Genomic DNA, 15,053 nt, shown 5'->3' with positions numbered 1-15,053 from the left:
CACAAGAAGCCATAATTTTATTAATGATAGAAACAGTACAAATTTCAAACCAAGCTGCAGTTACTCTTTTGAAACACCAAAAAAAGGTCCTTGTCTTTTATAGATGGTTACATCATTAATTCCATAATAGCATTTACAATATCATTACTGTTGTTCTTTAGGGCTCAAACTGCCTTTGCTCTCTACACATTTGCTTGTGACATGACCAATTCTATGTCCTTACTTCCACACCTGTTTCATCAACTTCTCCCTCTTCACTTTCTTCTTGTACAGTTGGAGTCTGTGTGTTTTCTTGAATGTTTGAAACAGCTTCACCTTGAACTTTGAATTTCTCAGCAGCTGCTAGCTGTGCTTGCTGAGATAAATCCTGAATCTTTGCTTCCCCAAAAACTATGTATGTATCTGAATCTGGGCTCTTGGAGACATCTGGTTTTGTGATGACAAATAGGATATTCTTAGGTTTCCGGATAATGACCCTAGTAACCCCTGTAACCTGTCAAAGACCCAGTTTGGACATAGCCTTCTATGCTTTCTTTTCACTCCAGCTCTGTTTTGATTTACTGACAGGCTCTTCATCCATTTCAGCTGCTGCTGCCAGCTGGGCTTGTTGTGTGCTAGCCTGTGTGGAATCTTGTTCCTCAAGCTCTGGTACTGATTCATCACTGTCAGATTCTGTTCCAGAACCTGTCTCAGCCTGCGGCTGTGGGAACTCCTGCTCTGTAGCAGGGACGGTTTCTGTGGCTTTACGGGGCATTTTGTGTGGGAAATGCAGAACCAAAATGGCGGCAGAAAGAGTTGGGTTTATTTCTTGATTCTCTGTTCTGTTCCATTGGTCTGTGTCTACCTCTCCACCAATACCACAGTCTCGAGTCCTGTAGCTATATAAGTCTTGAAATTGGGTAGACCTATTTCTCCCATTTTATTCTTATTTTTCAAAATGATTTTAGCTATTCTAGTTTCTTTGCCTTTTCATATAAATTTTAGAATAATCTTGTCCATATCTATAAGACATCTTGCTGAGATTTGAATAGGAATTGCATTAAATCTGTACATCCATTTGGGGAGAATTGATGTATTTTCTATGCTGAGTTTCCCAATCCGTGAACACCATGTATCCCATTTATTTAGACCTTTTATTTCTTTCATCAGCGTTTTGTAGTTTTCAGCATGCCAGGCCTGTACAAGTTATTCATCTGAGGATGTATTGATTTCCCTTCATTCCTTAAGGGTATTTTCAGTGAGTATAAGATTCTGGGTTGACAGTTCTTTTCTTTGAGCATCTGAAAAATATTGTGTCACTTCCTTCTTGTCTCAATGTTTTCTGATGAGAAATATACTGTCGTTCTCATTATGGGAAGATAATTTTTTTTCTCTGGCTGCTTTCAAGATTTTTTTCTTTGTCTTTAGTTTATTATATGTCTTGGTGTGGATTTGGGGGCTGTTTGAGGTTCATCAGCTTCTTGACTCTGTAGGTTTATATCTCTTCTAAATTATTTAGGAAGTTTTCAGCCCTTATTTCATCCCCACCCTCTTTCTCATCTCCTTTCAGGACTATGATTACATGAAAGTGAGATCTTTTGTTATAGTCTCCCAGCGACTCTGTTTGCTTTGTTTTTTTTTCTGGTCTATTTTCCCTCTGATTTCAGATTGGATAATTTCTATTGTTCTGTCTTTCAGTTCACTGATTCTTTCCCCTGTTCCTTCCATCTTGCTGTCATGTCTATCCATATGGTTTTTATTTCAGTTATTAGATTGTTCTGTTCTAAATTTTTCATCTGGTCCTTCTTTTCATCTTCTGTTTCCTCTGCTGAGTCTTACTCTTTTATCATTTGTTTCAAGTGGGTTCTCATTTGCACATTGAAGTATTTTTATGATGATTACTTTAAAATATTTGTCAGATAATCCTAACATCTGTGTCATCTTAGCATTGGTATCTATCTATTGATGGCTTTTTTAAAAATTCCATATGAAATTTCCCCATTTTTTGATACCACAACTAATTTTCTATTGAAATACAGACATTTTAGGTATTATGTTATAAGACTCAGGATCATATTTAAGTCTTCTGTTTTATCTGGCTTTATGTGACAGAGCTATGGCAGGGGAGGCAGAAGGCAGTGGGGAGAGGGTCACTGCCTCATTACTTCAAGTTGAGAGTAGAAGTCCAGGTTCCCTGTTCAGCTTCTGTGATGCCTGAAAGGGGAGGGGTCTTCATTACTGATGTGTTGGGGGAGGGGCTGTTCTTGCTCCCCACTGGACCTTTAGGAGTAACTCCCTGGCTGGGAGGAGGCTCCTCACTGCCCCCATGTGGCCTCCACTGACACTGTGGGGTTGGGAGGCAGGTGTTGTCTCCACCTGATGTGGATGAAAATCCTGGCTCCTTACTAGGGACAGTAGGGACACCGTCTCAGCAGGGGGCTTGGGTTGCCTTTTGCAGCCTGACAAGGGTAGACTTTGGCTCCCTCCTCGACCTTTGCTGGCTCGCATAGGAACGGGGCTCCAGTGTTTCCTGTGATGTATGACTGCAGTAGAGCAGTTATTGCCTACAAGTTTTCTATTTTGCTAGGCTGCCCCTTTCCTGGTCCTTTGGGTAAACACAGCAGGCTTTTGGAAGGGGTGAGTTGGGTTTTTTTTGTCTGTGCCCATGAGCACAGAGTTTCTGAGTACCCAACTTCTCCAGCTCAGAGTCTCAGATGCATGTGGACACACAAAAACCCAGGGAGCTCATCACTGTGTCATTCTTTGGATCCCACGGTTCCTGGCTGGGCTGCCTTTGCCTCTCCACCTTTCAGAGTCATCTTATGTTTGTTTTCAATATAATGTTCAGGGTTTTTATTTGTACTTAGCAGAATGTCAGGGAAAAGCACTTTTATTCCATCTTCTCTGAAGCATATGTCTCACTATGTTTTTTTGTTGTTGTTGTTTGTTTAAAGATTTTATTAGGGAATTGGGGAAGGGGAACAGACAGATTGCTGTCCTTTTGTTCTTCAGTCTAGTTGTGGAAGACATCACTTCACCAGCCCATGTTAGTATTATCATTGTGCTCTTCCCAGGTGAGGCATATCGGTCGCCAGCCACTGGATGGCCGCTCACAGTGGCTCTTGGCAGTTCACGCCGGCTGCCAGCCACTCACGGTAGCTTTATGGCAGCCCACTGCAGCTTCACTGCAGCCTACGCCATCGCCGACCACTCACGGCTGCCCAGCTCCAGGTTGACCTGTTGTTTACCATGTTAGCTGTAGAGGGCAGTGTCACTGGCCCTAATGTGGAATCCAAACCGGGGCCCTGCTGCTCAGAGCTGGCATCCCATGCCAGCTCTTAACCAACATGCCACTCGGCCAGCCCATGTCTCACTATGTTTTAAAAGCTCTCTAGGCAGCCAAGGTTGGTAACCAATAGTATAGGCTGTAAGCTCCATGAGGGCAGGGATTGTGTCTATCCTTTATTATGACAACATCTGTACTTGATCTCTTAATAAAGATCTTTTGGATGTTTTGGATGGATGGATGGATGGACGCATGGAAGGAAGGAAGGGAGGAAGGAAGGAAGGAAGGAAGAAAAGAAGGAAGAAAGGATGGATGAACATCAGAATGGAACTGGCCACCAGACTGAGTCACACTCATCTATGCCCCTGCACATACTTAAACCCCTCTAGATAAAAGTCTGGCCCCAGAACCAGTGAGAGATCTTGACCAGCAGGTGGCGGTAAGGAGCCCCAGGTGTGCGGCTCCAGTGGCCGCTCCCTAAGGCACAGGTCACTTGAGTGAAGGAGACAGAGACATGAAAGAAACTCCAAATTACCTAGGAGCTCTCTCTTGTAAACATCACATCTGCCTCTCCTTTCTCTTCTGCCAGCTCTTTTATTTACTTTAATAGCATAAATAATTTTTTCTCTTTCAAGAAGAAAACAGCCTGGATAACTTGGGTCTTTGAAAGTGCCTTCCTGAAGGCTTACTCTCCAGGGATTTGGAACAAAAAGAAAACCTTCTTCATTGTGTCCTGAAATGATATGTGTGTGTGCTGAGCCTGGTGGTGTGTTCACTGTGTCCTTGTCTAATGGTAGCGCGGATATTCCTATTAACAATTGCATGAAATCTTTATTTAAAGCCTTCATTCCCTCTCTTTCTTAGCATAGTAAAAAGGAGGGTGAGTGAGGGCAGGGGTTGAGGGTCTGAAGCTCATTCAGGCATCTTAGAAGGTGGGCTTCGCTTGGGCCCTTAAATGGAACTTGTTCTTCAGTCCCTCTTGGATCTTAGTGCTGGGCACCAAGGCCTGTAAACTCCAGAAGCCCCTGTTTCCACATCTTTAAAATGAGGGCAAAAATGACTTCTTTATTGTGATGTCACTGGCACTGTGAGAATTAAATGAGTCAACACAGAAAACTTCCCAGCCTAATGCTGCTCTATAGAAAGTCTTTGAAATGTTACTTTTCTTTTTCTTCATGCTTTTTAAGGACACAGGGTAAGAGTTAACAGAGCTGAGCTTTCTACGCTTGTTTTGTTTGCCGTTTAGTGATAATTATCCTTAGGCTTCCTTTTCCTGTGCCTAATTTTAAAAATCCCAGCTTGTCACACCAGGGCTGGGGAATGGGAAGAGCAGATAAACAATGCAACAAGTCTAACCTCCCAAACGCTTAAGCCAAATTATAAAATGAGAGAAGATTGTAGAGGCTCCGGAGAAAGGGGCTGATGAAGCTGAGCCATTTCCACACTTCCGCTTCTGACGATGAAGTCAGAAGTTATGTGGAACATCTCCCTGTGTTCCCTTCAAAAGAAACCATGAAATACATATACTCGAAAACAGTACCGGCTAAAGTTGTCCTTCTACTAAGCCACGAGTTGGCTTTCATTTAAATGACACTAGAATCTTGTAATTAATCCTATTTCCCTCTTTGCTGGGCCTTTTGGGAAACTCAGAGTCAAATTTGTGGCCCAACTCTCGTTCTTTAGGACCCATCCTTAATTTCATCCATATTTGCCTAGCACTTTCTTTATTAAAAACAAAAAACAGCTAGTGCCTGGTAGGTGTTTGGGGGAGCAACTGGTATACCTAATTAGATTTTTTTTTTTTTTAACACAGAGAACTATGGAAACCCAGGCAGCCTCTTTCTTGGACCACTGAATTTTTTTTCAAAGCAACTTTATTAAGATATAATTCACATACCATGAAATTCACCCATTTTAAGTGAATCATACAATTCAATTATTGTTAGTAAATTTACAGAGTTGTACAGTGATTATCAGAATCCAGTTTTAGAACATTGCCATCAGTCCCAGGAGACCCTTTCCCATTCCCACCCCCAATCCCAGGCAACCACTAATCTACTTGCTGTCTGTATTTGCCTGTGCTGGGCATTTCTTATAAATGGAATCATACAATGTGCTGCCTTTTGTGTCTAGCTTCTTTCACTTATCATGATGGTTTTGCAGTTCATCCATGTTATAGCATGTATCCCTATTTTGTTCCTTTTTATTGACAAATAATTTTTCATTGCATGGACGTACCATATTTTGATTATCCACTTACCAACTGATGAGAATTTGGGTTTCCACTTTTGGGCTTAGTTTGAATAATGCTATGAACATTTACGTACAAATTTTTTTTTTAAAGATTTTATTGGGGAATTTGGAGAGGGGAACAGCGTTGGGGAATCAGGGAAGGGGAACAAACAAGTTGCTGTCCTTTTTTTGTTCTTCATTCTAGTTGTGGAGGACGTTGCTTCACCGGCCCATGTTGGTATTATCATTGCGCTCTTCCTGGGTGGGGTAATCGGTCTCTGGCCACTGGATGGCCGCTCACGGCGGTTCACCGCAGCTCATGCCAGCTACCAGCCGCTCACACTGGCTGCCAGCCACTCACGGTAGCTCATGGTAGCCCACTACAGGCCTGCTGCAGCCTACACCATTGCCGGCGACTCACAGCAGCCTCGCTACAGGTTGAGCTTAGCTGTAGAGGGCACAGTGTCACTGCCCTCATGTGGGATCCAAACCACGTGGCCCTGCTGCTCAGAGCTGGCGTCCCAAGCCAATTCAATCAACGCACCACATGGCCGGCTCCTACATACAAATTTTTGTGTGAACATATGTTTTCAGTCCTCTTGGGTATATATGTAGGTATGGAATCTCTGGGTCATATGGCAACTATATTTAACTATTGGGTCATTGGGAAAGTCATGATGTATTTTTCTGTGTTTTTCAATGAAAAAATGCGTCATGACTTTCCAGACAACCCAATATTTAAGGAAACGTCAGACATTTCTACAGTGGCTGCACCATTTTACATTCCCACCAGCAGCATATGAAGGTTCTAATTTCTCCACATTCCTCTTCAACACTTACTGTTTGTCTTTTTAATTATAGCTATTCTAGTGGGTATGAAGTGGTATCTCATTGTGGTTTTAATTTGCATTTCACTGATGAGTAATGATGTTGAGCATCTTTTCATGAGCTTATGAGCCATTCCTGTATCTTCTTTGGTGAAATATCTATTCAAATCCTTTGTACATTTTTAAATTGGGTTATTTTCTACTTATTACTGAATTGGAAGAGTTCTTTATATGCTCTGGATATATCAGATATATGTCAGATATATGGTAAACAAATGTTTTCTCTCATTCTGTAACTTTTTCCTTTCTTGGTGCCTTTTGAAGCACAAAAGTTTTTAATTTGGATGAAGTACAGTTTAGCAATTTTTTTCTTTATTGGCTGCGCTTTTGGTGTCGTAGCTAAGAAATCTTTGCCTAACTGAAGGTTTTCTCCTATGATTTCTTCTAAGAGTTTTAAGAGGTTTAGCTCTTTTATTTATTTATTTATTTATTTATTTATTTATTTATTTATTTATTTATTTATTTGAGATTTTATTGGGGAATGGGGGAGGGGAACAGAGTTGGGGAATTGGGGAAGGGGAACATTGTGTTTTTCCAGACCCCGTCAGCTCCAAGTCAAGTTGTTGTCCTTCAGCCTTAGTTTGGAGGGTGCAAGCTCAGCTCTAAGTCCAGTCACCACTTTCAGTCGAGTTGTGTGGGGGGATATAGTCCACCATGCCATGCACGCAGCTGCTCAGCTCATGGTGCCATGTTCAATCTTAGTTGTGGGGTGGGGAGGGCGCAGCCTATCATTCCATTCGGGAGTCGAACCGGCAACCTTGTTGTTAAGAGCATATGCTCTCACCAGTTTAGTGGCAGCTTAGTTCGGGCTCAGCTCACTGGCCAATGTGGGAATCGAACCGGCAACCCTGTTGCTCAGAGCTTGCACTCTAACCTACTGAGCCACTTGGCCGGCCCCTAGCTCTTCCATTTATGACTATCATCAATTTTGAGTTAACTTTTGTGTATGGGGTGAGGTAAAGGTCTAAATTCATCTTTGTGCATATAGATATCCATTATTCCAGCATGTGGATCATTGCATTTGTCTGCTGCCTTCCTTCATCCCTCCCTCCACTTCATTATGGCCGGAGATGGGCAACGCCTCCCCTTGGTGGAAGCCACAAGACCAACAGACTGTCATGACTGCACCACCCCAATTCTAGTTTTCCAGAAGAGAGAATTGAGCTGATTGGCCCATTTGGAGTCAGATGACAACCTCTGGTCCAATCATGCATGCCCAGGGTCGTATGGTATAACTATGGCTGCCAGAGCCCACCCCTGGGTAGGATGATAGTTCTCAGAGAAGAAAGCTGCTTGTGAGCTGAGCAGATACCCCAAAAGGCATCTACTCTAGAGTCATTATATCACATTCAGCATTCTGGATCCCCTATAAACTATTTTTTCAGCTCGGGGCTCACAGATCATGTCCCCAAAATTTGTTCTTTGTTCATCTGTGTTCAAGTGTTCATGAAAACAAATGAAGCAATTGAATAATTGACAACATTTAAAACTAAATGATTTCATGTAAAAATCCAGCTTTTATGCTTCATTTTGAAAATAGGCAGATCTGGGCCTGCAACAGTTGGTGACATCTGAATGGCAGCTGTACTCTTCTGACAGAGATTATACTCCCCACATTGCCCCAGTCCCCACCACTCCCTCTTGCTCCACATACAGGCCCCTGTATTAACTTTTGCTTCCTGACATGGTAGATATTTGAATGTGTACCTCCACCCCCAAAAAAGCCCATTGGGGCCACTGTCTGCCCACCAGGTCACATACCTCTTGTATCTTACCCAGAGGCTAACTCTTACCCCAGCACTGTCCTAGATTCTAAGTACAGTTCCTGCAGAACTGGGCTCATAATGGGATTTGCTATTTGCAGTCTGCTGTCTGCACCACAGCCAGTGGCATTAATAAGGCTGGGCTTTTTATGGAGATTATGCTCTGACTGGACTCAATGAGAATATGCAGTATTGAGGGCACCCTCTTGCGTGATGCCTTTTTCTCAGAATTAGAGCAAAGAAATTAATGTTCTGACTTACTTGACCAGAAAAAACTAACAATGCAAATATGGCAAAGGGGAGCTGTTTGGAATGGGGAGTGGTGGGTGAGTGTAGAGTGTTTCAAGAAAGGAATCCCAAACTCTCACTTTTTACTAAAGAAAATAAAAGATGTGCTAAGAATGTGTAAGACATTTCTTTTTTAAAATATTTTTTTCCAATGAAATAAATCTATTTTATTTTGTTTTTTCAAATGAGTGCAATTAGTTCTCATTTTCCCTATTATAAAACTAAGATGTTGTTATTGTTGCAATCTTGGGAAATACCAAAGATAATAAACATCTTCCACTACCCAGAGGAAACCAGTGTTAACATAATATAATCGGGATTCACCCTTGCTCTAAGCCTGTTAGTTAATAGAATTGACATCATCCTGTATAAACAATGTCTGTTGTAAATTTAATTTCATCATAAGCATTTTCCCGTATCATTACTGGTGCTCTATAAATGTGATTATCAATGACTGCATGACATTCTATTTTGTAGCTATCCCATAGTATGTTTACTTCCCAAATGTTAGATTATTTCCTATCATATATACTGTTGCAGTGAGCATTGTTGTGCATAAATTTTTATCCATGTTTTGGATTACCATGAAACAAATTTCTAAAAATAAAGTTTCCAGAAAAAAGTAGGCAAGTTAGCTGAAAGGTATCAATATTCATCAATAGGATAAATCTTGTCTCAAATTTTTGTTGACTTAAATACCTTGTGAAAAATATGCCCACATCATCTGCACTTAGGTCCTTCTCCCGGTGCCTTCTGCTGCTCTTTATCCATTTGTGTCTCAGTTCTTCAGAACTCATCTGGGAAACCTCTCTTGAGTATCTATCATGTGCCAGCACAGAAGAATGTCAGTGAGTGAAAAAGTGTTGTCCCTGCTACCAAGGAGAGAGTGTCCCCTTGATGGTCATGGGTATTGCACTTCAGAAACAGAAATAGTGGACACACTCCCTGCCCTAGAGGTGCTCCCTATTTACATGGGGTGAATTAGCTAAAGAAAGACTGATAAAATGGGTGATATAAAGGGGAGTGTTAGGAGTGCTGTGGGTACACAGAAAGAGGGGGATCTAAGAGCTTCAAGGCGAAAGGGTGCACCAGGCCAGGACGACAGCACAGGCAAAGGCACAGAGGTAGAAAAGAGCATCCTTACACCTTGGCCCCAACATGTCTTCCCAGGCTCATCATTCTGCGCTCCAGTCACTTACAACAATTCCCTCCCAGTTCCTCCAACTTGGCTCTGTACTTTTATTCTTGCTTTTACTCATCCTTAAATCCCTCTTCTTTCCTCCCAGTGAACGTCTACTCATCCGCCAAAGCCCAGCTCACACATCATCTCTTCTCTGATGTCCCTCCTGACATCCACACTCTACCTTGGGAGAGGCTGTTCCTTCCTCCTCTAACTGCCACCTGCTTTGATCTTACCTCAGTCATCACACTTCTCCCAGCTGAAATCTAAAATTCTTAATTTAATTTTTGATGCTGTTTGTATTTTGTCTTTCTTCTCATGCTAATTGATAAACTCCATGAAGTCAGGGGCAGTGTATCGGTTAGGATTCTGTTTGGCTGCGTGTGATGGAAATTGCTAGCTAAACCAGAGGAGAAGAGTCCTGGCTGATCGGACAGTTCCATGATCATCAGAGACCTCAACTTTTTTTCCAAATTGCAACTTCACCTTGCTCATTTTGTGGCTCTTCCTCATGGTCCCAAGATGACTGCTTAAGCTCCATCCATCCTGTCAACGTTCCAGCCAACTGGAAGAATGAAGGGCCAAAGAAAAGAACACATCCTCCCTTTAGGGCTGCTTTCAGAAAGTTGTAAACCGTATTTTCATTTCCATTTCTTTGGAACTTAATCACTTGGTCATACCCAGCTACAAAGGAGGCTGGGAAATGTGGTCTCTCATCCAGGCAGCCATGTACTCAGCTAAAAGCAGAAGCCTATTCCTAAATAGAGGAGAACTGATATTGGAAGATTACTGTCAGTTTCTGCCACAGTGGGAAACAGAGGTCAAGGATGATCTCGCTGAGTCAGACTGGGCTGGCTGTGGGATCCTTGTGTCACTTACCAACAATGGAAGAAAACACAACAGCTATAATTAATTGAGCATTTCCTGTATTTCAGGCACTGTATAATGGGCTTTATCCCCATTTTAGAGGGGAGGAAAACAGCCTTGGTGAAGTAAAATATCTTGCCCAGCTAATTAGGGGCAGAAAGAGGATTAGAGCAAAAGTTGACTCGTTCACAAAGCACCTGGTTTCTTAACTGCTGCCCTAGTCTACCACCCAAATGAGCATCAAGCCTTCTGAGAACCAGAACTGCTGAAATGGGAGGGAAAATGGAGGGTGTGAAGCCAGTGGAAGCATCTCTTAAAACTCTCCAATTCCTCTTGCCTTCCCATCCTGGCTATCAGCAGAGATCCCTGCCTATCTGTCTCTTTTATCTAAAACCAACGTCTGCAGGTTTTACTTAGGTAAATAATTACCACTGAGAAAGCAGAAGTGTTTCTAATTTGTAATCAGACCGAGGCTGCCTCTTCTTGCATATCTCTCATGATGGGGAGCTCACGCTCTCTCAAGGCAATTCATTGCACTGTTAGAAAGCATCTGTTTTTACAAAGTCCTTCCTTAGCTTGAGCTGAAAGCCATATTCTTTGGCAGATCAGGGTCCATATTCTTCAGTTAGATCAGTAGTTCTCAACTAAGGATCATTTTGACTCCCAGTGGATATCTGGCAATGTCTAGAGATATTTTGGGTTCATGACTGGAAATGAGGAAGAGGTGCTACTGGCATCTAGTGAGTAGAGGTCAGGATGCTGCCAAACATGCAACCAATGCAAGCAACAGCTCTTCACAACAAAGAATTACCCAGCTCAAAATGTGAATGGAGTGAAGGTTGAGAAACTCTGAGTTAGAACTAGGTTTCAAGTCTTGGCTTCACCAGCTACTTCCTAGAGGTGTGTGTGACCTTGAATAAATTGCTTGCCCTCTCTGAGCCTGAGTTGACCATTTCCTCCTCTGTACCTTGGGAATCATCAGAAGACCTCCCTATGGGCTTGTGGTGGGCATTTAATAACCAATACATAAAAAGCCCAGAGCTTGGCTCCTTACTGTCAAAGCTGCCCCAGTCAGTGTTCCCAGGATGTGGAAGGAACGCTGACTACTTTGTTTATCTGCTCGCACATGGACCTGGCTGGATTAGACTGTAACCACTGCAGCCTATGACTTTGGAATGGAACCATTGCCTTGCTTAGACACAGGAGACTGAGAGAAAAAGGCTCTATTTCTGCTTGTCACCAAGTCAGCATCACCTGGGGGCTCACAGAGCTTTACCAACCCACTGTCTCAACTAATCCTCCCAACAGTCCAGGGAGGGAGGTCTGAATATTTTCCCTATTTTGCTGGTGAGGAAATTGGAAAACTGACTATCTACTCGGGCTCCACACAGCCCATCAAGTGGCAGAGCCCAGGTGAGAGGGTGAGAGCTCTCTTCTTCCATTACCTGCTGCTCTAGAAACACAGTGCTATAAAAACCTCCAAGTTGTCACCTTTCTTCTTGAAATGCCCTGACTGAAGTGCCTCCTCTAGTTTCTGTTCTCCTTCTCCAGAGCATACCCTCTTGCCGCACTATCTCTGTAGGCTTGGCCTTGACCCCAGCGAAATGCACCTCAGAACCCGATGAGGTCTGGACAGCCTGAGGGGAGCATGGCCTCCTGTGTGGCATGAAGTGAAATGAGGACCTGTGTCCCCACCTACCTCCCACACTCTGCCAGAGTACCAGATGTCCCTTTGGCATTTGTAGAGGGAAAACCATTCAGGGATCTGTTTTTCAAAATTCAGATCCCTGGAAGAGGGGAAAGTGCCTCACGTTAGCTAACTCACTGAATAGGGCCTGTTCAGAGATGGTGTGAGAGGAAGAGAAACTAAGAACGACTTAATGGACCTGTGACCTGGGCAGTCAAACAGGCTCTAAGCTCAAGATCCCCCAACTTGGTTTAATGTTCTGCTATTGCCGTCTTGAAATTCTTAATAATATTTTAATTTTTCATATTGCACTGGGCCCCATAAATTATTTAGCTGGTCTGCAGTGGGACATGAAGATGCTGATGGGGCCACTCCTGCTGTCCTCTTAGCTGTGGGGGACGCATGTTCCCTCAGGCTTTCTCCTCTTCCCCTGCCACCCCCCTCAGCGTTCCTCAGGAGAGGCAGCCTATTTGTATGCAGGAGGCCGCTGGGGCTGCCTTTCCAGGAATTCTCCTTCTGCATCCCGTGGTTTAAGAGAACAAATGTGGACTTTCTTGCTCCCAAAACAGATCACTGAGCTGAAAGGAATCTTCCACTAGTAAATATCAGTTTAATGAATATGTTCTGAGCTCAGATAATTCAGACCATCCTGTCTCTCGCTGAGTTATTCATTCACTTAACAAATATTTATTGATCTTTTGCTTTTATCTTTATGCAAAACCACATGTCCAAACTGTGAAGGAGAAAACTTGATAAAGAGTCATGCTTACAGTGATAGGTGAGGAAGATAAACTTATGCTGCATTAATTTTCTTCAACATTGTATTATGAAAGTTATTGATGAAATAGAAAAGTTAGAAGCATTATACAGTGAACACGCATATACCCACTGCCCAGGTTATAAATTAACATTTTGCACTTTTTTCTTAACATATATCTGTTTATCTATCCATTATCAATTCTTCTAACCAGTCATCCATCCAGCTTATTTTTTTATTCATTTCAAAGTAAGTTGCACACATCAGATTTCACCCCAAAGCAAACACTGAATATGTGACACTAATTTTTAGTTCAGTGATCTCAATTCAACCATAACACCTTTTCTTTTTAATCAAAAAGGAAAAATATATAGATTTTGGTATAAAAACAAATCCTTCTCTGTCGAATATAATTGTTGCATGATAAATAGTATATGCATGATGGAAAAAAAAATTAGAGTTCCCCCTCTGTGTGCAATGAGCCAAAGAGAGAAATAAGAGAGAAATGGCAGTGTTTTAGGGAACTGCTTCCTGCTTCCTTCCAGTCAAAACAATAGAAAATAAATTCCCTGAGATGACACTACCTTGCCTCTTTCCTCCTTCCTGAGGTGGCTGTGGACAATTCCAGGGGGTTTTGGCTTGGTGGGGGCTGAAGGTGAGGCTGTAAGGTATTGATTGGGGTATTGCATGTAGGAGTGGAGAAAGATACAGGTTGAAGCTGTAGATTGGGGGTGGTCCTCACAGAGGTGATGGCTGGGGTGGACGGGGGTGAGTGGATAAGGCCTCTGAGACTGACAGCAAAGAATGACAGGAGCAGAGGGCAAGACTGGGTCACAGGAGGAGAAGGTGATGCTGTTGAAGACGTCAGGGGAAGCACATTCAGAAGTCGAAGCATTGCTCCGACTGGCCTCAGAGCTGGAGGAGAACATGGAAAAATACCTAAAGCAAGATCTAAAAAGGAGATGCCTTTAGAGATCACCTAGCCCACCTTTCACATTTGATCCATGAGAAAACACGGGCTGAGAGACCACTCAGAAAATTAGTGGCAGAGCTAGGGCAAAGTCACTGTCACCCAAATGGTGCTTTCCCAACAAAGTAACCTAACAGGTTCCTTCCACAAGGACCAAATGCCTTGGGGTCTTGATTTTTATCTTTACGAAAACATATGGATTTGGCCTTAGGAATACTCGGGAATTTATCTGACCTTGCCTTCTGCTAAATTATTGAGAGAGATTTATACTCTCTGTTAGTGTTTCTCAGGTTTCTTTAACTCATACCTGTTTTTGATGAATATAAAAATCTAACAACCCCTTCTGGAAATTTTAATTCCTGCTTCTCCTCACCTCAACTGAGTGGAGGATCATCATTAACAGGATAGAACCTGTTTTCAGTGTAGCCTCACTAGCAAAGAAGGTTTTGTTACATATGACTGCATAGTTTATGTGATAAAAAAATTTTTTTCAAATATGGAAGTAAAATAATAAATAATAAATGTGCTTTCTCTAATAACACAACTCACTTCTCATTTGAGAACCATTTATCTGAGGAGATGGGCTCGATTCACTTCATGCATTTTGTACCCTTGTAATCTCTCCCCTATCAGTTATGGGTGCTTTTAGCTACAAGTAAAAACTCTCACAATGTGACTTAAGCAATGAATATAACTTAATTATTTCCCATAATAACTAGTCTAGAGGAAGAAGATTGCAGGTTCTGTTCAGTAACTCAGTGATAAGAGGATTCTGGGTTGGTGTCTCGGTGGCTTTCTTGGCATTTCCCCAATGGCCCCCAAATGACCTCCGTACCTCAAGTATCACTTCCTGTCAGGGAGAAAGCAGCAAGTGGGAACAACGCTTCTCCTTGTTTTGCTCATTTGTCAGAGAGGAAGCACTTTCCAGAATGCCACCTTTGCCATGAGACTTTCCCCGTCTACCTCCTTGGCCACAGCTGTATCTCAGGCCCACTCCTAGATCAGCCATTGGCAAAGAGGAACTAGAGCGCTGTATTCAGCTTAGACCAATCAGCTTCCCATAACACGCGCAACGTGGGGCTTGTGCAAACCTCACCTTGTTTTTGTCCAACTCCCTCACTAGAATGCAAGCTCCTTGAGGGCAGAGACTTTTGTTT

The 15,053-nt window shown here is 42.6% G+C and overlaps 1 protein-coding gene and 1 pseudogene across 1 annotated transcript in view; one reads left to right on the top strand and one right to left on the bottom strand.

Moving 5' to 3' along the window:
- HRH1 (histamine receptor H1) overlaps positions 1-15,053 on the top strand; it is an 85,882-nt gene that overhangs the window by 63,837 nt on the left and 6,992 nt on the right. The gene's annotated exons all lie outside the window — the stretch shown is intronic.
- On the bottom strand, positions 62-754 carry LOC109387258 (nascent polypeptide-associated complex subunit alpha pseudogene; annotated as a pseudogene).

The sequence above is a fragment of the Hipposideros armiger genome, unplaced genomic scaffold (assembly GCF_001890085.2).
Source record: "Hipposideros armiger isolate ML-2016 unplaced genomic scaffold, ASM189008v1 scaffold_152, whole genome shotgun sequence".
Classification (NCBI taxonomy): domain Eukaryota; kingdom Metazoa; phylum Chordata; class Mammalia; order Chiroptera; family Hipposideridae; genus Hipposideros; species Hipposideros armiger.
This window is presented reverse-complemented; position numbering and strand designations above follow the sequence as displayed.